The sequence below is a fragment of the Miniopterus natalensis genome, chromosome 12 (assembly GCF_054644295.1).
Source record: "Miniopterus natalensis isolate mMinNat1 chromosome 12, mMinNat1.hap1, whole genome shotgun sequence".
Lineage (NCBI taxonomy): Eukaryota > Metazoa > Chordata > Mammalia > Chiroptera > Miniopteridae > Miniopterus > Miniopterus natalensis.
In genome coordinates, this window is record NC_142092.1 from 20,702,322 (window position 1) to 20,724,233 (window position 21,912).

Sequence of the window (21,912 nt, forward strand, 5' to 3'; positions counted from 1 at the left end):
TGAAAGCAGTCTTTAGGGAAAGAGGAAAGTAAAGCATCAATGAATAAAGGAAAGGCCTTTGGAAGCCAGGGCTCATTGTCTGCCTTGAGTGGCTGCGAGTGGGGAGCAGCTTAACCTCCTCTCTTGCGTGTTTGTTCTCTCTTCAAGATCACTCTATTCCTTTCATAAACCAAATTAATTGCACAGAGCAGTGAAAGGTGAAACTGCTAATGAAAGAAAATATATCAGCCTCTCACTGTCCCTGCTCTTTGGTTTTACGGGCAGGGGCAAGCGGGAGAAAATGTAACTATAAATCACTCCCACATACGTGTCAGAGGACTGTGTGCACTGAGCAACTGCAAGAGTGGTAGCCTCCTGCCAACAGCTAAGCATTCTGAGGGACCTGGGATTCACAGTGCCTAGGAATTGGCTACATGTTTTTAGTAAAGGGGGACAAAAAGATTGTCCAGTATAAATTTCAGATGTGTGTTTTAATGTTATCGTGGATCTGTTTGTCCCAGGGACTCCAACAAGGACATTCTTTTATTCATACCCTTGGAATTTTAAAGACTTGGTCAAGAGACCCCCTGGCTGTGCCTTAAATTTACCCGCAGGAAAGAGAAAACACATGAGTCTTAAACTTATGTTAAATGAAAAAAATCAGGAGGCCAATTCATTGCCCAAGGCACCTATATTCTTCAGAACATCCCCAAATCGGCCAACCATATGATGCAAGACAGCACAGCAGTCAACTGTGCCCAGGGTCTAAACTCTTCCTGGATGATCTGCTATGTAGGAGGAGACAACTGTGTCCAAGCAATTCCTAGCCCTGCTTTCTGGAGCATCAGAGCCCCTCTAATCACTGCACATCTACAAAATCCCTGACTTCTTAAAATTAGAAAAGAAAGAGAGAACAGAAACAAAGGTATAAAACGCAGGAATAAACAGCTAAGAACATAAGGGAGAAAAGATTATAATGGAAACTTATTTCTTCTAATAAACTGCAAATTAAGTAAGGGATAGAAATCTGTCCAAAATATTTTTTTTGTATCCAACAAGCCCTAAACTTCTAGTATCTATGTAGGCAAATGAGAAGAATCTTTCAAGATACTTCCTCTTAATTCATTTTATGAAATTGGTGGTGGGTTGTGAGAAAACTGCTGGATTAATTATGGCCCCAAACTTTTAATCATTCTATACCACTTGTCAGGGAAAACAATAAAATGTATCCCCTCCCCCACTTGCACATACCAATGCTTTCATGGGTACCTGCTGGTGAATTTAAACTGCAAGTGCATTCTTATAATTTTTATTTTAATACTGAAAGAGTTTCACTTCAAGAGATAAATCATTATATGATTTTTTTTAAATCTTGATAATCTTCTCATCCAAAGTCCATGACAGAGGATGTTAGACAGTTCATCCCACTGTCTGAGTTTTATTTATCAATGTTCAAGGAGATTTTAAGAGTAAAACGAAAAATAGCTGTAGATATTCTTGAGACTGAGGATTCATTGTTTTTTTAAAAAAATAAATGCAAGAAACTAGACTAGAACTCCAGGGGTTCTGCAACCTCCTATATATTAAACACAAATGCATATTTTTTTTATTTTCACATTCTCCATGATCTGGCCTCCAAACATCTATAAGATCACCATTCTCAAATCTCTTGCCTTTAAGATATGAATACTTTTTGCACACTCCTCTTAAAGTGACGATTTTGGGGCCTTGCAGGAATGTCAACACCCCATATTCTTTCTCCAAAGGAGGCTTTAGCTATGGAAATCCTTTGCTCTAGTCTAATAAAACCAACTTTCTAAAACAGCTAAGTACAAAGCCACACCCTATGCATTTTAGAGACAGGCTTTTTTCAGGCATCATTTTATTCTATTGCCCACCAAGAAACCGCACTAGGGGCTTGGTGCCGTGGGCATGAGAGCTGGGCTAGTCCAGACTCATCCCGTGCTCAGTGTTTAACACCTGGCGGTACAACTTCCTCATCTGTGCCAGGTTATACACCTGCCTTACCATGACTGTCCTGAGCCATGCTACTGACATTATATCCACAATGATCATTTAATGTGTTTTAGGGGAAAAAGCAGCACATGAAACACAGTCTGGACCTCATGAGTCTGGTCTGAAGCTCAAGGAAACGGGTCTTTGTTTTTTGCTTAAATTATTCTTTAGTCTACAAGCTATTATTTCTTCTCGGTTTCCTTTTGGTTTATTCTATATTCTTCTCAAATTTCAGAGTTTGGCTATAAAAATCATGTTGTTTCCATATCCACCTAGGACTTCAATGCCTTTTTGCCCCAAGTACCGCCGTGTTCAGCGCCACAACAAAATACCAATCTCATTTAATAGTGTCTCTCACTGTGGATTTCCACCCAAGAGTTTTGTTTCAGCGTCGCACATGCAAGAAAATGCTTCCACTACAAGAGATAGAGGTAAATTCTTGTGCTAATATAATTCATGTCGGCATTTAGATCCTGGAGATTGCAAAATACATGTACATGGAGCCAATCAACATAAAAGTGCTAGATTGGGAGCCAGCCAGCTCACAGATCGTGAAGGGAAATAAAGAAGCATCCTAGCCCTACATGTGGGTCAATTCTATCTCCAGATCACAGGAGGGACTTACAAAGATCTCACCCCTTGGGAAGGGTATGGTGCCGCAGCTGCACAAGAGCGGATGTGAGGTTAATAAAAGATAGAAGAGGCTGCCCCCCGAGTCTGACACCGAGCTGGGCGGGGTGGCACGTGGGGGGTGGTAGTCGGGGTGGTGGGAGGAGCAGAAGGAGGCGGCAGTGAAACCCCATAAATGGCACCAAAGCAGGACCCGAAGCCTAAGCTCCAGGAGAGTGAGCCAGTGCTATGCTTTCACGGGCCTCTCCTTCAATGACGCGAAGTGTGCAAAGGCTGCCATAAGGACAAACAAGCGAGCGACTTCATACATGACAGTGGCTGGAATAAACACTGGGATGCGTGGGTTCCAGAGGGCAGAGCATTCAAACAGGTGGACGCCGACCTGCAGAAATGGCGAGAACTTCAAAACACCCATCAGGAGCAAGGCGCAGGGGGAAGGCGAGGGCCTGGCCCGGGCAAGAACGCATCTGGTCTGCACCAGAAAAGTGCTGAAGCGCAAACACAGCAGAAAGGGAACGAGCGGGAAACCTGGAAACGGAGATGATGGCAGCACCAGCGAGACGCCTCGGCCTCCTCGCAGGAACCCGAGCAGATCCTACTGCTGCCAACGAGGAAACCTGCGTGAACAGAGCTGAAGCTAAAGGGAAGGTTCCCGCGGGACTAAAACCACGGCTGGTTGATGACTGAGGCTTAATCACAAGGTAGAAACGGCTCTTTTATCTTCCTGCCAAGAAGACTGTGATTCTGGGGATGAGCGAGACCGCAGCCTAGCGCTGGGCCCCGGGCTAGTGTCCGGACGTGAGTGGCGGTGCGCTGAAGTCCTCGCAGGTCACCCCGATGCACCCGTGCCCCGGGCCTAGGGAGCGCCCCATCCACTGCGATTATTTGTACAAATTCAAGCAATGTTGGCCTATACGCCGCCGGATGAGAGCAGCCTTGCTTTATTACCGAATTGTCTTCATGATCTCCTAACGCACCTGACAAAGAATTCTGCAACTTTGTTTGGTGCCGGCGATTATGAAGTGGCTCCTCTTTTCTTTTCCTTTTTTTTTCATTTCAAAGCTGCTGCCAGCGTGTCGATGGACAATGGAGAGGCATACTGCAGAGTGCTCTACTGCCGATGGACAAGGCTGCTTTTGAATGCTGGTGGTCCTATTCCTGCGGCACTACGCATCTGATAATGTGTGTTAATGCTACATGACAAGACGCTCCGACTCCTAGCACCAAAGGTTCAGTTCGGTGTATGTAACTGATCGCACGCATCCACTTGTGCTCCCTTTTGTCTGTTGTTATTGGCGTTTAAAGTAAAGAGCTTATCCTTTGCAGGTCATCTACTTTGTTCCTTAGGCATTTTTGTCTTTGCTCAGGTTGTTGAAGTGTGGTGGCTTGTTTACGGTTTTTGTATTTGTGTCTAATGCATGTTTTAACATGACAGATGCACTGCATGGTGTAGCAACAGTTTTCTGGTAAAACCAATCTTTTAGGAATCATTTTTCAGATCATTGCTAAATTTTTTCTTTAAATTTAAAAAAAAAAAAAAAAAAGTTAGTAGAAATGCACAAGAATAGTGACCAAATATAAAATTCTATTCCCAAATGGCTGGGAGAAATTGTATAAAAAAACAAAATCCAAATCTATGTAGTCTACAACCTATTCTCGTTAGTCAATAAAGAGCATTTTAATGTGGATAGTATCACATCTTTGTGAATCTTCTTCCTTTTAAAAAAATGGCCCTAGCAATACACAGGCTATTTGATTATATTGGGATTCAATATCCAGTCCATTCTTATCATCTAAACTTAGACCATTTTTCCTGTTGGCTAGAACCTCATCCAAAAACTCAGGTGTACAATCCTTGCTACTTGCAAGTTCCTCTGCTGCAAATAACTAAGCAAGTGAAGGTGAGGGTGGCATTTGCAGAGTCAAGAAGAGATTATGTGGATTCCTTTGTAATTTGTCTACACTCTTTTTGATCACAGGTAATTATAATTTGGCTCTAGTTCAAAGACAGACAAGATTCACAATAGTAGCCCTGCTTCTTCGGGTCTTTTCTCCTTGAGCACAGTGAGTGTGCGCTAAGCAGAGTTGAAACTTGTCCTGAAAAACTCATGGCCTCAGGGGTTCCGCTGAGAAATGCTGTGTGGGCAAACAAAGCTCTCTCTTTGCAGCTCTACAAATGATAGGTTTTCACTTTATAAGATGTTTTCACTGCATTCTTAAAGCATCCACTGATACAAAACAGCACGGGCCAGCAATTCCAGTTTAGCATTCTCTGTGAAAACAAATGTCCATTCATGTCAGACTCTCTCCTAGTTAGCTGCTTTCATTCAGGAGCTGGGACAGCTAGATGTGGAGTCAGGGGGCTAAAGTGAGATGCTAGCATTAAGCAGTGAGATTCTACTCCCCTTCAAGTACAATCCTCTCACCACTGGCCTGCCCAGTGACCACTGGACCGCTTTGAACAAGCACTGCAAGAAGCTCCCAGGGAAAACGGAGGTGATGAGAGTCACCCTAGGAGTTCAAAGATAAGAAATACCTGGACAGAGAACAAACCAAGAACCTCCTGGTGGATGTTACAGAATCGAGCATAAGTTCGGTTACGGAAATGAGCATTCAACTGCTATATTAAACCTGTCCCACAGCCAACTGGTTTGAGGAACTCCCCTAATTTTTAGAACCCTGACAAGGTCCAGAGGGCCTGTGTTTTTGTTCCATCTCCAAGGAGGATTACTTGACTAATTTGTCAGTGCAATTTTTTTTTTAAATGAAAAAAACAAAACAAAAAACTACACAGTATAAGATGTCACTAACTTAAATAGAATTATGACTATGTATACATTCTAATAGAGTTGTATCTTTCTACAACATCTTCCCCATGGAAACAGTCCATGTCCTTTATTGCATTTGGCATTATGGGTGAGGTCTGCAAAGAACTCCCTGCGAGGCCAGTTTACTTTCTGCTCTCCCGTTGCTATGTGATTTCGCCAGTACAACAATATTCTTTCAAGTACCTTATTTGTCTCTCTAGGCCAGAACACTACAAAAATGTAGAGGATGATGTCTTATAAAATAAAGGGCTTAAAATACTCTATCAGAAACAATCAGGTGATTTTAATTATATAATATTAAATGAAATATCAAAATGTATAGCTTCGAAGGCTGTGGGAACATGAACAAAGATTCTATTTTTCCTTCTTTTTCCAGGCCATTCCATCAAGATGCTGTCAGTTTGAACAAGGGCAGCCAAATCTTGATTATCCATAGTAATCAGGTCATGGCTAATTAACACTCACAGATCATAGACTCCCAGAAAGTTATAGCTCGATGGGAAGTCAGAGGGCATTCAGTCCAGTTTATTTGTTTTACAGGTGGAATAACCAAGATCAGAGAAGTTAAGCATTTTGAACAAATTTACACACCTAATAAGGGGTAAAGCCTAGAAGAGAACAGAGCTTCTGCCTCAGTTTACTTTTCTCTTTAATTATTTTTACAGGTCATTCATTCATTCACTTTAACATACAACTTTGCCTTCTTTCCCCAAAATCAAAGTTCTGAGGGGCATAGTTGCTGAGTTGACCCTAACACACGCTTTCAAGTCTAATTTGCCTTACTTGGCTCCTAGTCTCCCTTAGCTTGAAGCATCACGTAAGGGACAAAATGACAAAGAGGCGCAGGAGGGTAAAGAAAGCCTAAGATACTGGTAATTCACAACTTACCAAGGTGGGACTCATTAATTTCAGCAATGGAAGTGGCAGTCCAATGCCACAACTATGGTCACCTACAGGAATAGTTGGAAGAGGGCAAATCAGGGGAAGAACTGAAATGGAGATGATGGAGACTCCAGTCTCCTTAGCACTAAGCCCTGCGGAATCACGTAATTAAGATGGAGTTGCTCATCCCTGACTTCAATCTTCTATTTGAGTGAAAGATTTATCAGTAGAAGGGAAGTTTGTATGAACTAGGGAAAAAAGAAAAGTATAATTACGGTGCTATTAATGCCACATCACATATGGATCGATGAGATCACTGAAAGAAATAACTGGTGAGATGGGAACCGGGGAGCACGGTTCACAGTGCTGTCAAGAGCTGTGTGACCTGCAGAGGGGAATAAATCTTCCTAGGTCTCAGTTGTCCCCAGAATGAAGAGATTGAACGGTTACTTCCCAAAGCATATTCTAGGCAACAGAAGTTCCATAGGATGTTAATATTTATTGAATGCATGCACACACACAAATACACAAACACATATACAGATTTATATATACACACAATCAAGTAAGTCTGAGAAACTTAAGTTATAAAAATCAAACTGGCTTCATCATTAGGAATAACCCAGAGTCTTCAATATGCTACTAAGCATGTACAACTCCAAGATGAGGGATGTAGTGTGCAGCAACTTCCCTCAGAGATTCTTATTTACAGACTATCTATAGGACTGGCATTCCACAAAACACTGGCCTAGAAGATATCTAACGTCCCTTCCAGCTCTTAAATTCTTGAATATGATTCCATGTAATGTAGGTTGAAGAATCTAAATTTCATTTTTTTTTAAATGCCCACATCACATACAACCTTGCTCTTTTATAGTGGGCACTTAAATGCTACTATAAATCTACAATGATGAATACCTTATACCTGCTAAGCCTAAAATATGCAGCTCTCCCACTGTAAAACTGCTGGTCAAGCAGAGCACATATTCCTACAATGCCCACTTTCCATGGGAATCTGAGAATGGTCTTGTATCTCCTTTTCAGAAATTCATAGCGTTGACCCGAGGGACAAGAGAAAAAAGTTGAGCTGTATTCTCTTCCTTAGATTCTGTCTTAAAATACATTCACGTTCTTGACATCATAAAACTCCTCAGAAAAGATGATCATCTCTTGAGAGAACATAGTTATAAGTATCCAACTCTGATTTTTAAAATATATGTAGCATGTAATGAGCTTAAAAAGTCATGTGTTACCTCAAACTGTCCCCAAAATCATGTTAGCCTAGTCCTAAGCATGTAAAATATTTACAATGGAAAGCCCAGATGTCTTTAATTTTCAATGAAAAAAACTATATTTTCCTTTTCACAATCTAATTTGTTATATACCATTAAAGACCTCTTCATCCTGGATTTTTTGGCATCTCTGCTTATTATGAAATGGCCCAGGAACATAAAGAAACAATTTCTCACTAAACAGTCTACTATTCAGACAACAGACATAAAAGTGACGTATGTATATATCCATAGGGAGAACACTGAGTCAAGGGCATCAGTTCAGATTTAAACAAAAACAACCAGCTTTGTCATAATCAAGTCCAAAGGTATCATAGCCGAGGGCCCCTGACCTCCACTCTCTCCTCTCTGACCCACCCTCCACTCAGAGTCATCTTCTAGCTCTGATCATGCAAGTCTATTATTTGGAAACTTCTGAAGGATTCCTTTATCTATAAAATTAAGTACAGATTCCTCTACATGCCATTCATCCTTTGATAATACGGACATGCTTTCTAAGCTAGTTCTCACTAATTCCTTATACGTCACACATGCTAGCCCAGCTGGTCCTTCTGGTGTCACCTGAGCGCGCCCCGCGCTTCCCTCCTGGGTGCCTTGCTGCGGCCAGGCCCTCCCGCCACAGGGGCTGCTCCCTTCCTCCCTCATTTCCATATCCTGCTGGTCAAAACCTTACTCATCACCTAAAACACTCCTCACTTCCAACTCTTTCTTTAATGATTCTGTCTCCTTCATGCAGACGTGACCGCTAAGTGACTGAACCAAAACCCCCTTCCCACACTGAACACTTTTTTGAAGCATTTATGATCTGTTCTGTTTGTATATGATTTTTTGGAAAAGACCATGATATACCACGTCTTTATCTCAGGTACTTGGTAAATAATATTTTCAGGAGTAAATGAATTAGAAGACTTCTGTATCAAATAAAGTACATACACAAACACTTTGGAAATCTGAATGTGTGCAAAGATCAATTTAAGTTAGAGGTAGCCAATTACATTCATAAGGATTCAGAATGGCATTCTTTTAAGGAGTTTTTCTAGTATATTTTAAGAAATTAAATGTTTTTGAAAATGATATAGTACCTTTCCCAAAAAGGACTCAATGAACAATGCAAGAGAAACATAAAATACCCTCCCATATACTTTGAAGTTAAATGAAAATTTCTGTGCACTGGATAAAGCTCAACCAACTGAGCCACACTGACCAGGGCCTATTTCTCTTCTTAACTCTAGGACTACCTTATTTCTTTCTCAAGCTTTTGTTTTTTCTTCTTTTGCCAAAGAGTGTAGATGTTCAGCAATTCCTGTTTTTGAACTTTTATTCTTTTTCTTCATTTGTTTCTTAGAGATCTCATCCATCCCAAGCATTTCAGCCAATACCTCTATAAAAATAACTCCCAAATCAGCTTACTAGTCCCGTCTTTCATTTGTACTTTTGCCATATTTTTTAATAGCACATTAAAAACAAAACAACAAAAGCAAAAACCAGAAGATGCAGCTCTTTGAAGTTAGAAAAACTATCCCAATTCTTCTTCTAAAAGTCCAGGGAAACAAATTTCACATAAAAGTACGTAACATAAAAGTATGCAGGTCAACTCCCATGCAAAGTTATTTAAAATAAAAATAAGGACACAGGAACTAAATGACACTCTATGGAGAAAGAAAATATGCCTGAGAAACATATCCATAGACTAGTTTAAAATTGTAATATCCTATTTAACTAACCTAAACTAGGCTAAAAGCATATTTTTAAAATGATACAATACACAAAAGGTTAACATAAATCAGAATTAGAAAAACTCAGAAATAAATTGCATCAGGAAAGAATTAGAAATATGAGAAAAATTACATGAGAAATAAAAATAAATTAAAAGGAACAAAAATATATGATCATAAGAGATAAATGCCTTAATATAAATGGAAGGTGAAAAGGAGGAAACTTTCAAAATGAACAAGGAAGGAAAGAATACAGAGGATTTGAGAGAAAGTAACAAATATTGATGACAGACGAAGAAAATCCAAAATGCAGGTGATTTCCTGGAGAAAACCACACGAAAACAGAAAAAATACTAAAGCTATACTTTTTTAAAAGTTTCTGAAATAAAGGGAAAATATGGAAGCTTTTATTGAAAGAACATATCCCATATTGGAGAATATCAAACTTCAGAGTGAACATAAGCAGGATATATACTTGTAAAATTATTGGACTTTAAGTTAAAAATCCATCTGGCATCAAAGCAAAAACAGCCAGTGACTTATTTGGGAAAGAAAATTAAATTATCATGAGCCCTTTTTCAAGAGCAACACATTATGCCAAAAGAAAGTGGAGCAACATATTTAAATACTCAAGGACAGAAAATATGAGCCAAATATTTCATATCCAGCAAAACTGACTTCCATATATAAAGGGCACACAAAAAATCTGTTGTCAACATGAACTTCTACTTCCAGGTATGATGGAATAAGTGAATTAGTCCTTCTGTTATACTGATAAAACAGAAAAAAATATATAGGGCAACTATTTTCAAATATTACTCACCAGACAGTATAAAACTGTGATCCCTAAGGGAAGGGAAGCTCACAAAGTGAGCCCTGGAAGTGACCTGAGTCTGTTTAGAGACATTTCTCAATTCTCTGTTACAGTTCAGTGAGCTGGAGTCCCCACTGAGTCCTATGGTCCTGTAGAGATTAGAAGACACGGATCAAAGATTAAAATAGGTGAATTGGCTAAAAGCTATAGGAAAGAACACCAGAAAGGAGAGGCACAAGGAGGGTGACCAGAATTCTGTAAATGTGGTGGTGGTGGGGGGGGTCCTCTAGAGTTCTTGGCCAAGAGCTAGACTATACATGTGCAGAGAGAAACTATATAAGGCTTGCCCAGAAATGTATACCAGAATAGACCATATGCTGAGTCTTAAAATGAGTCTTAATACATTCTCTGATCACCACAGAATTAAACAGAAATCAACAAAAATAAGGTATCTAGAAAATGTTCAAATGTCTAAAAATTAAATAACATACTTCTACTATGGGTTAAAGTAGAATTCACAGGGGACATTTGGAAATATTCTAACTTAATGAAAATGAAAAATATCAAGACTTACTAGACACAGCTAATGCAGGATGTCGAAAACATACTACTTTATTAGAAAAGGAAGTTAAAAATTAATGACCTCCATGTTTATTTTTTTAAGATGCTACCTTAAAAAGCTAGACAGTAAATTTAAAGAGCAAATTATGACAAACATAAGAAGGATAAAAATAATAAAGATGAAATCAGAGCTCAATAAAATGGAAAACAATAGAGAAATATAACAAAGGTGGATTATTTGAAAATATTAATAAAATTAATAAATCCTAGCAAAATTAATCATAAAGAGAGAAAATACAAAACACTTAGATCTCAAAAACCCTAGCTAGGAAGGTGAATTTAAAATCAAAGAGATCCCCCCAAAAAACTCAAGGCCCAGATTATTTTAATAGTGAATTAGATCAAATATTTAAAATTTATATAAATTCTTCAAGAAAATAGAGGAGAGGATGCATTCCAACTAAATTTTTGAATGTAGAAAAATCCCCTTACCAAAATCTGAAAAGGGTATTATTAAGAAATGAAATTTACAGATCAATATTTCTCATGAGCATCAATGCCAAATTTCGTCAAAAGAATTTAGCTATATATAAAAACAGTAATACATCATGACCAAATAAGGTTTGTCTCAGGAATCCACAAAATCAATTAAAGCAATTAAAATTAATTCAGATAATTCACTATATCAAAATACAAAAAGAGTATTGTGAATAGTTACAGAGGGGGAAATGTAATAAAGTTCAATACCTCTTTATGAAAAACATCTTAGCACACTTGGAATAGATGAAAACTTCCTCTATCCTGATACATCTCCACAGAAACCAACAACTAATGTCATACTTGATTAAATACTGCTTACCCCTAAGATAAAGAACAAAGCAAGAATCATCTACTCTCCCCATTAATATTCAACATTCTACTCTGGAGGTTCCAACCAATGCAATAGGGCAAGGTGCAGAAATAAAAGGCTCAGATGTAGAAAGAGACATTGTAAAACTGTCATTGTTTACAGATAACATCATTGTCTACATAAATAATACTAAGGATATCTATAAAAATAAACTATTCAATTTAATAAGCTAATTTAGCAAAGCTGCATCATACAAGGTCGATACACAGAAATCAGCTGCATGTCTCCAGACTAGCAACAACATCTAGAAAATTCAATTTAAAACACAATACCACTAATCATAGCATCAACAAAGATAAATAACCAGGAATAAATTTATCAAAAGATATCCAAGCTCTCTACCCTGAAAACTACAATATAATGCTCCAAGAAATTAAAGAAGGTCTAAATTAAAAGACAGATATATCATGTTTATCAATTGGAAGACCCAAAATTGTTAAGATCTACTTTCCCTTTAAGTTTATCAGTAGATTCCACATAATCCCAATTATATTCTCAGCAGGATTTGCATAAATTGACAAACTGATTCTAAACCTCCTATGTAAATGCAAGGGACTTAGTCAAAGTAATCTTGAAAAGGGAAAAAAAAAGTTGGAGAAGTTGCACCACCTGGTTTCAAGACTCACTATAAAATAATATTAATCAAGTCATTTTGGTATTAGAGTAAGGATAAACATATACAAAAATAGAACAAAATGGATTTCAGAAATGACCTGCACAATTTTTAACAAAGGCACTAATATAATTCAGTAAGAGGTTAGATCATCTTTTCAATAAATCCAGTAAAAACTAGATATCAATCTGGTGAAAAATATAAACCTTGACCTTTACATCATATACCAAAATTAATTCAAAATGGATCACAAACCTAAATCTAAAAGCTAAAAGTATAAAACTTCTGGGAAAAGTGTACGAGAAATTCTTCACCATCTTAAAAGTATGCAAAAATTTCTCAGTACACAAAAATGTTCTAACCATAACAGAAAAAAATTATAAAAATATATCTGATGAAGGACATATCCAGAATATGTAAAGAATACTTACAACTACCAGTAATGGAAAGAAAAAAACTAAATTTAAAAAATCTGTAAAAGACTCACAAAAGAAGATACATGAATAGCAAATAATCATGTGAAAAGATGCTCAACATCATTAATCAGGAAAATGACAACTAAAACCACAAAGAGATGCCACAAAATACCCCTTATTGACTAAAATTTCAAAAAATTACCACATAAAGTGTTAGTAAATATGTTGAACAATCCAACATTTACATGTTTCTGGTAGAAGTATAAAATGGTGCACTCATTCTGAAAATAGTCTAGAAGTTTCTTATAAAGTTAAATACACAATTTTCATATGTCCTAGCAGTTTTAATCCTAAGAATTTACCCAAGAGAAATGAAAATATATGGCTACCAAAATATGGTAAAGTCCATAGCACTGTTACTTATAATACCCCAAAACTAGAAAACACACAAATATCTATGAACAGGTGACTAGATCAACAAACTGTGACATATGCCTACAAGGGAATGCTACATAGCAATATTGACAGATGTTATGCTGTGCCAAAGTAGCCTGATTCAAAAGAATATACATGTCACCTGACTGCATTTATATGCAATTCTAGAAAAGACAAATCTAATTCAGGATGACATGGCATATCAGTGTTTGCTTTAGGTAGGGATAGGTAACTGACTAGGAAGGTGAACAAAGGAATCTTTTTTGATGATGGAAATGATATGTATCTTAATAGTATATCTGATACACAAGTAGACTCATTTGTCAAAATTCATCACCATGTATACTTAAAACTGATGCCTTTTATTATGTATACATTATACCTCAACAAAGGTGATTTATAAACCAGTTGATTAAAAGAAGCAGACACAAAATAAGTACATACCATATTATTCCATTTATATAAACTTCTAGAACTGATAAAGCTAATCTATAGTGATAGAAATCATATCAATGGTTATTTAGAGCAAAGGTAAAGAGAAATTAATTGAGAAGGGGCATTTGGGAAGTTTCTAAAGTTCCCAATCTAAAGATGTTCTAACCCTGATTTGTTAGTGATTATATAATATATATGTTTGTCAATATCCATTAAAGTGAATTCTTATTGTGGCATTTTGTATAAATTATACTTCAGAAAAAGATGATTTTTAATAAAACCTTAGGAACTATTGTTCTCATGGGCAAGAGAGAAGACTAAAATAAATATCAGAAATAAAAGAGGAAACACTAGAACTGATACCCCAGAAACACAAAGGATAAGAGACTATGAACAATTAAACTCCAACAAAATGGATAACCTAAAGAAATGAATAAATTCCTAGAAATACACAATCTAACAAGACTAAATCACAAAGAAGCAGAAAATCTGAACTGGCCAATAATGAGTAATTAAAACCTCTCTCCCAAAAAAGAAAAGCCCTGGACCAAATAATTTCACTGGTGAATTCTACCAAACATTTAAAGAATAATTAATGGCAATACTTCTCAAACTCTTCCCCCAGATTGAAGAGAACAGAACACTCCAAAACTCATTCTACAAGGCCAGCGTTACCAGGATAACAAAGCCAGATAAAGGACACTACAAAAGAAAAGAAAACTACAGGCCAAATATAAATGCAAAAAATTCTTGACAAAATGCTAGAAAACCCAATTTAACAGCACATTAAAAGGAACATGCAGTATGATCAAGTGGGATTTATCCCTGGGATGCAAGGATGGTTCAACACATGCAAATCAATACATGTGATTTACCACATTAATGGAATGAAAGATAAAAATCGTATGATCATTTCACTAGATGGAGAAAAAGCATTTGAAAATTCATCATCCTTTCATGATTAAAAACTCTCAACAAATTGGGTATAGAAGGTGTATATACCTCTACATAGCACAGGCCTTATATGACAAACACACAGCTAACATCATACTCAGTGATAAAGTGTTGAAAGCTTTTCCTTAAAGATCAGGAACAAGACAAGGAGGCCCACTCTTACCACTTTTATTGGACACAGTACTGGAAGTCCTAGCCAGAGCAATTAGGCAAGAAAGAAGAAGAAATAAAAGTCATTCAAATCATAAGGGAAGAAGTGAAACTGTCACTGTTTTCAGATGGTATGAAAAGGACCCCACCAAAAAACTATTCGAATTAATAAATTCAGCAAAGTTGCAGGATAAAAAAAGTCAGTTGTATTTTATACACTAATGACAGACTATCTAAAAAGTAAATTAAGAAAACAATCCCATTTAGAATATCACCAAAAGAGTAAGACACCTAGGAATAAATGTAACTTAGGAGGTGAAACACCTGTACACTGAAAACTATATGACACTGATAAAAGAAATGGAAGAAAACACAAATAAGTGGAAAGATACTCTGTACTCATACATTGAAGAATGAATATCATTAAAATGTCCATACAACCCAAAACTATCTACATATGTAATGTAGTCTCTATTAAAATTCCAATGGCATTTTTCAAAGAAACAAAAATATAATACTAAAATTAATGTTGAATCACAAAAGATTCTGATGAGCTAAAGCATCCCGAGAAAGAAGAATAGAGCTAGAGGCTTCATACTTACTGATTTAAAACTATATTATAAGGCTATAGTAAACAAAACAGTATGACACTGGCATAAAAATAGACACATAGACCAATGGAATAGCACTGAGAGCCAAGAAATAAACTCCCACATATTTGATGAAAGCCAAGAATACTCAATGGGAAAACTGAATATTCACATGCCAAAGGGTAAAATTGGACCCCTAACTTAACACCACTCACAAAAATTAACTTGAAATGGATTAGACTTAAATGTAATACCTGAAACCCTAAAACTCCTAGAAAACAATACAGGGGTAAGCCTCCTTGGCAAGGTCTTGGAAATGATTGTTTGCATATGACCCTAAACGTACAAGCAACACAATAGAAAGTAAGTGCTGGGAACACACCAAACTAAAAATCTTCTGCATATCAAAAGAAATAATCAACAAAATGAAAAAGCAACCTCTGTAATGGAGGAAAATATCTGCAAACATTATATCAAATAAGAGGCTAATGCCAAAATGTACAAGGAACTTGTACAACTCAATAGCAAAAAAATATATAAATAACCCAACTAAAAAATGGGTGAAGGACACGAATAGACATTTTTTCCAAAGACATACGAATGGTCAACAGCTACATGAAAAGGTGCTCAACATCACTAATCACCAGGGAAATGCAAATCAAAACCATAATAAAATGTCACTTCATACTTATTAGGATGATTAGTATCAAAAAGCCAAAAGATAAGAAGTGATGGCAAAGATGTGGAGAAAAGAACACTTGTGCACTGTTGGTGGAAATGTAAACTACTATAGCCACTATGGAAATCAGTATGGAGGTTCCTCAAATAATTAAAAATATAAGTACCATATGATCTAGCAATCCTACTTCTGGGTATATAATTAAAGGAAATGAACTATTGTATAAAGATATCTGCACCCTCATGTTCACTACAGCATTATTTATAATAGCCAAGATGTGAAACAACCTAAGTGCCCATCAACAATGAATATATATATATAAAGAAAATGTATTGTATATATACAATAGAATACTACTCAGCCGTGAAAAGAAGAAAATCTTGCCATTTGCAACAACAGGGATGGACAATGAGGGCATTATGCTGAGTGCAGTAAATCAAACAAAGAAAGACAACTACAAATTATCTCACTTGTGTGTGAAATCTGAAATCCTCGTGCACAGTTGGTGGGACTGCTGATTGGTGCAGCCACTATGAAAAGCAGTATGGAGTTAACTCAAAAAACTAAAAATGGAACTGTCTTATGACCCAGTGATTCGACTTCTGGTGATATATCTGAAAAACCCCCGAACACTAAGTTGAAAGAATACGTGCACCCCTATGTTCATGGCAGTGTTATTTATCATAGCCAAGATTTGGAAGCAGCCCAAGTGCCCACAGTAGATGAGTAGATAGAAAAGCTATTATACATTTACACAATGGAACACTGCTCAGCCGTAAAGAAGAAGGAAATCTTATCTTTGGCAACAGCATGGATGGACCTAGATAGCATTATGCTAAGTGAATAAACCAGTCAGAGAATGACAAGTATCATATGATTTCACTTATATGTGGAATCTAAGGAACAAAATAAACTAATAAACAAAATAGAATTAAACTCATAGATACAGAGAGCAGACTGACAGCTGTGAGAGGGGAGGAGGTTGGGTGGCTGGGGAAGATGGTGAAGGGATTAAGCAAGAAAATCCCCACAAATTTATAGACACAGACAGTATGGTGATTACCAGAGGAAAATGGAGTGGGGGTGGCAGAAGAGAGTAAAGGGGGAATAAATGGTGATGGAAGGAGACTTGAGTTGGGATGGTGAACACACAATACAATATACAGATGATGTATTATGGAATTGTACACCTGAAACATTATATAATTTTATTAACCAATGTCACTCATATAAATTCAATAAAAAATATAGATAGATAGACAGATAGATAGAAGATAGATAGATGATAGATAGATAACACTTCCCTCACCCCAGTCTCCTTGGCAGTCAACAATGACCAGCAACTCCCCTTCTCCCTTCTCCCGTCTCTTGTTGATCAGATTTCTATCATCATTCCTATCTCGGACTTCATATAGTATGTATTAGTGTGTGTCCAACTTCTTTTACTCAACATGTTTTTGAGATTCATCCATGTTGCGGTGTGTACCAACAGTTTATTCCTTTTCATTGCTGAAGAATATTTAATTGTATACATATACCCCAACTGGATTATCCATTCACCTACTGATGGACATTTCTATTGTTTCCAGTTTCTGGTTATTGTAAATAAAGTTGCTCTCACTCGTCTCAAAAAATACATATAAAAAGAAATTTAAAAAATAAAATTAAAAAGCCAAACTCATAGAAACAGAGTAGAATACTGATTGCCAGGGGCTGGGAGTGTAGGAAACGGGGAGATATTGGTCAAACTCTACAAACTTCCAGTTAAAAGATGATTAAGTCCTGGGGATATAATGTAGAGCAGGGTGACTATAGTTAACAATACTTGACTATACTTAAAATACTTTTATGTACTTAAAATTATCTAAGAGAGTACATCTTAAATGTTCTCACCACACACAAGCATGGGCTCACACACATGCAGAAAAGGTAATTACATGAGGTAATGGAGAAGTTAACTAACCTTATGTGGCAATGATTTCACAATATATAATATACCAAATAATCATTGCACACTTTAAACTTATACAATGTTATATGTCAATTATATCTCAATAAAGTTGGGAGGAATCAGGTGGACAACAGTAAAGTGTATAGGTAAAAAGTGTATGGGGGAAGAAGAAAGCAAGTACGCAGCGAAGTATAACATCAGCTCATAACTGAGCAGCTCTCATTGCCATAGTATATTTGGTAGTCAGGGGCATGGTGAAGGAGTCAGATAAAGCTGTAGTGTCAGCCTGTCACCTACTGGCTGAGGGACCATAGATTAGAGATCTATTCTCCCTAGATCTTAATTTCTTCATCTATAAAATCAAAATAAATTCTTTAAAAGGTTTTAAAAATGCATCCAAATTTTGTATCGCAGTGGGTAGTATTTAATAGCCAATAAAAAATGATAACTATTACTCATAGGTTTCCTGGTCTCCAGTTTCTAACTTTTGAAATTTACTATGGGTACATTATCCAACTCTCAATGACTCCCCAGTATCTGACAAAATAAAATACTGGATCAACTTCCAAACCTGAAGTTGCACCTGGGACCTTTTTACCTTTCCAGCTCCCCTTCATGCCTCATAATTACCTAACTCTTGTCCTTTCTTCTTGGAGTTGCCACATTGCACAATGACCCTCCCACTTGTCCCTCCCTAGTGAATCCCATCATCACCTAGGCCCACCCTCCTTATCTAAAGCCTGACACAAATAACGACTTTCTCCAAGAAGCCTGCTATAATCTCTTTCTCAATGAAGAGTGATTTCTTTCTCTTCCAAGACCAAAGCTCAAATACCACATTCTTTGCAAAGACTAGGATACCACTTCCAGGAATGGCTAAAAGCTTTAGACATACTCACCTGTTTCTCAGTCCTTAAGGAATCTAATTAGATTTTTAAAGTTTATTTATATTTTTTCTTAGATCTTAGCCTACTGATATGGAAAGCAGAAACTTAAAAAAAAAGAGAACAGATCTAATATAAATTTCATAAACCTAAAAGAATAGTTGAAGCTAACGAATTTTTAGAACTATTTCCAATGCTGCCTTGTGTCATCTGAATTTGAATATTACTTGTTAATCTTCAACTACTGGAGGGCACACAGAATATATTCTACTGAAAACTGCATTGATACTATACATTTAAATTAGATATGTTAGTCGATTAGTTCAACTAGCAAAAGAGCTAACAATGAGATAACACAAGATAAAAAAACACAGAACAAAGAATACAAAGAAAGTTTTCTGATTTTTAATCTGCTCCTCTGAAAAAGACTACAAAATTTCTTCTTTACTACCTTTCTTCTAAATGACATAATTTCTCCTTTGGCATTTACCAAGAAAAATCAGTTACAGGAACTAATTCTTCTGTACTTGTCAGCTACTACCTACGCAGTTCCATTATGAACGCTCATTAGCCGCCAATCTAGGCATTATTACCATGAGGACTCTATAAAGCCTGTCTCATTGGTCAGTCTCAAAAAATGGCACAGCTGCAAAACAATGTCAGTTATGATTCAGCCCTAATTTTCCCTGTCAACAGCCTTGTTCAGCTTCCCAGATATTCCTACTTGTTGCCAAGTCCATTTTGTAAACGAAATCTGCCTTTTGAAAATCACCATATGAATATGTCAACAGGTCATGAAATATTTTCATTACAAATCTTAAAGAAAAACTGAGCTCTAAAGAAACTGTTTGGAAAATGTCTATTTCATTAAGTGCAAGTGTGAAATCTTGATGGAAAACATTTATTTTGGCAACTTGCTGTTCTGTTGGTGGCCCCAAAGTATCCTGACCAGACTATCTTTGTGGGAGGTGGAAGTGGGTGATTCTAGAGCAAATGAAAAATTCCTTACCAGGAGCCCCTTGGACCATGAGCATTGGGGAAAGACTGGGAAAATTCAACATGCAAATGCCAGGCATAAGAGCTTTTTCTAAAATTTCCTATATCATTAAAATCATTTCTCAATTATCTATATTAAGAAAAAAGTAATGGTATGGACCAAAGATAGCAGATAATCCTCAAATTATTCTACACGTTTGACTTTGAAACAAATGTACAAGTGAGCACGCACACATTTCCCCTACTCAACTCTTGTTTAAGTGATTTTCTCTGCCTGGGAAGATTTGCCACTATCATCTGCCTGACAAAGTCCACTCACCCTTTATGACCCAATGTCACTTCCTCTCTGAAGCTTTCCCTGCCTTCCTGAGGAAGATAACCTCTCTCTTTCCCATGCTTTCCCACAATGTCTTCAAAGTACACCTGTGATGTAGCATGAGCCAGAACATCCTTCCTTTTTAAGGCTGAATAATATTCTATTGTTTGTTTATCCATTTATTCACTGATGAACATTGATTTGATTTCACCTTTTGGTTACTGTGAATAATGCTGCCATGAACATGGGTCAACACATATTTATTTGACTCTCTACTTTCAATTATTTTGGTTATATATCCAGAAGTAGATTGCTAGATCATATGGTAATTAATTCTATGTTTAATTTTTTTATAAACTATCATATAATTTTCCAAAGCAGCTCTACCATTCCATAACTTTAAATTTTCTATCATAAAATGCAAGTCTAACACTACCTAACAACACAGTTCTAGATCTTTTAATAAGAAAGTATGTTTTATAGAAACACACACATTTTTTAAAAAATTTATGTGACTTCAGCCTGATTTGTAGAACTCACCACTTTCATATTATTCCACTTTAAATGGCCCAAAATTCCTCATTAAAACAAGCTAAACATATGGATATTTCCAATCTATTGTTCATCAATTCAAGAATTATCTATGCACAAGCTTAATTGTTTTAAAATATTTTTAAGTTTAGAAAAATTTATTTTCCTCTATAAAATATACCCACTGCTAAACATATTTTACTAAAACTTTCCTAAAGAGAGTGGCTTGAGATCAAATTAAGCATAAAAATATTCTGACTAAAAGCCTTTTGTTTTGTTTTTAAAGTATTCAAGGAGAGAGTGAAGAGAGGGTTATGACTGAAACTAACTACAGTGTGTGATGAGGGGAAAAAAGCAAAAGAATAAAGTTTACATAACAAAGTAGTTATCTAACCCAAATCAAGCAAAGCAAGAATTAAATATCTAATAACAAAATTAAGTCAACCCCAGGAGAATTTTGATTGGGAGATGATTATGGAGTTATATAATAGGCGGGTGTTTGAGCTTTCTTAAAATTGCAAGCAATCAGCAATTGGAAATCATCAAACTCTTAAGTCCTGAATATGAAAAACATAAATACTCACTGTTTTCAAAGTGCCTGAAATCAAACAAAAAAGACAAAGCCAACACATGAAAAATTAAACCATAACTTAGCCCTAATCAAGGGCCAATTCCCGACATTTTACAGAAAGTGTCATAAGCAGCATTTTAATCAATTATAACTATCCTTATCGTATAAAATCATTTAAGAGCTTTCTAAAGTATATATAAATCAATTAAGGAACACAGTTACCAATCACTTAAGATTATATTTAACTAATCAGAAAAAATATATGCACCCCTATGTTCATAGCAGCACAATTTACAATAGTTAAGATCTGGAAACAGCCCAAATGCCCATCAGTAGAGGAGTGAATAAAAACGCTGTGGGACATTTACACCATGGAATACTATGCAGCTGTAAAGAAGAAGGATCTCGTACCCTTTGGGACAGCGTGGATGGAACTGGAGAGTATTATGCTAAATGAAATAAGTCAGGCAGGAAAGACAAGTATCACATGATCTCACTCATGTGGAATCTAAACAGCATAATAAACTGACGAACAAAATAGATTCAGTGACATAGAAGCATGGAACAGACTGACAAATCTCAGAAGGAAGGTGGGGGTGAGGGGTTGGGTGGATGGGGAGAGATTAACCGAAGAATTTATATGCATATATGCATAACCCATGGACACAGACAATAGTGTGGTAGAGGCCTGGGGCAGGCAGTGGGTGCAGGGTGGAAAGGGTCAATGGGGAAAAGAGGGGACATCTGTAACACTGAACAATAAA

General features: G+C 36.6%; 1 protein-coding gene and 1 pseudogene across 1 annotated transcript in view; one reads left to right on the forward strand and one right to left on the reverse strand.

The window, feature by feature from the left end:
* The window catches only part of ADAMTSL1 (ADAMTS like 1), an 821,320-nt gene that overhangs the window by 654,593 nt on the left and 144,815 nt on the right, over nucleotides 1-21,912 (reverse strand). The window lies entirely within an intron of this gene.
* Nucleotides 2,801-3,803, forward strand: LOC107538336 (mortality factor 4-like protein 1 pseudogene; annotated as a pseudogene).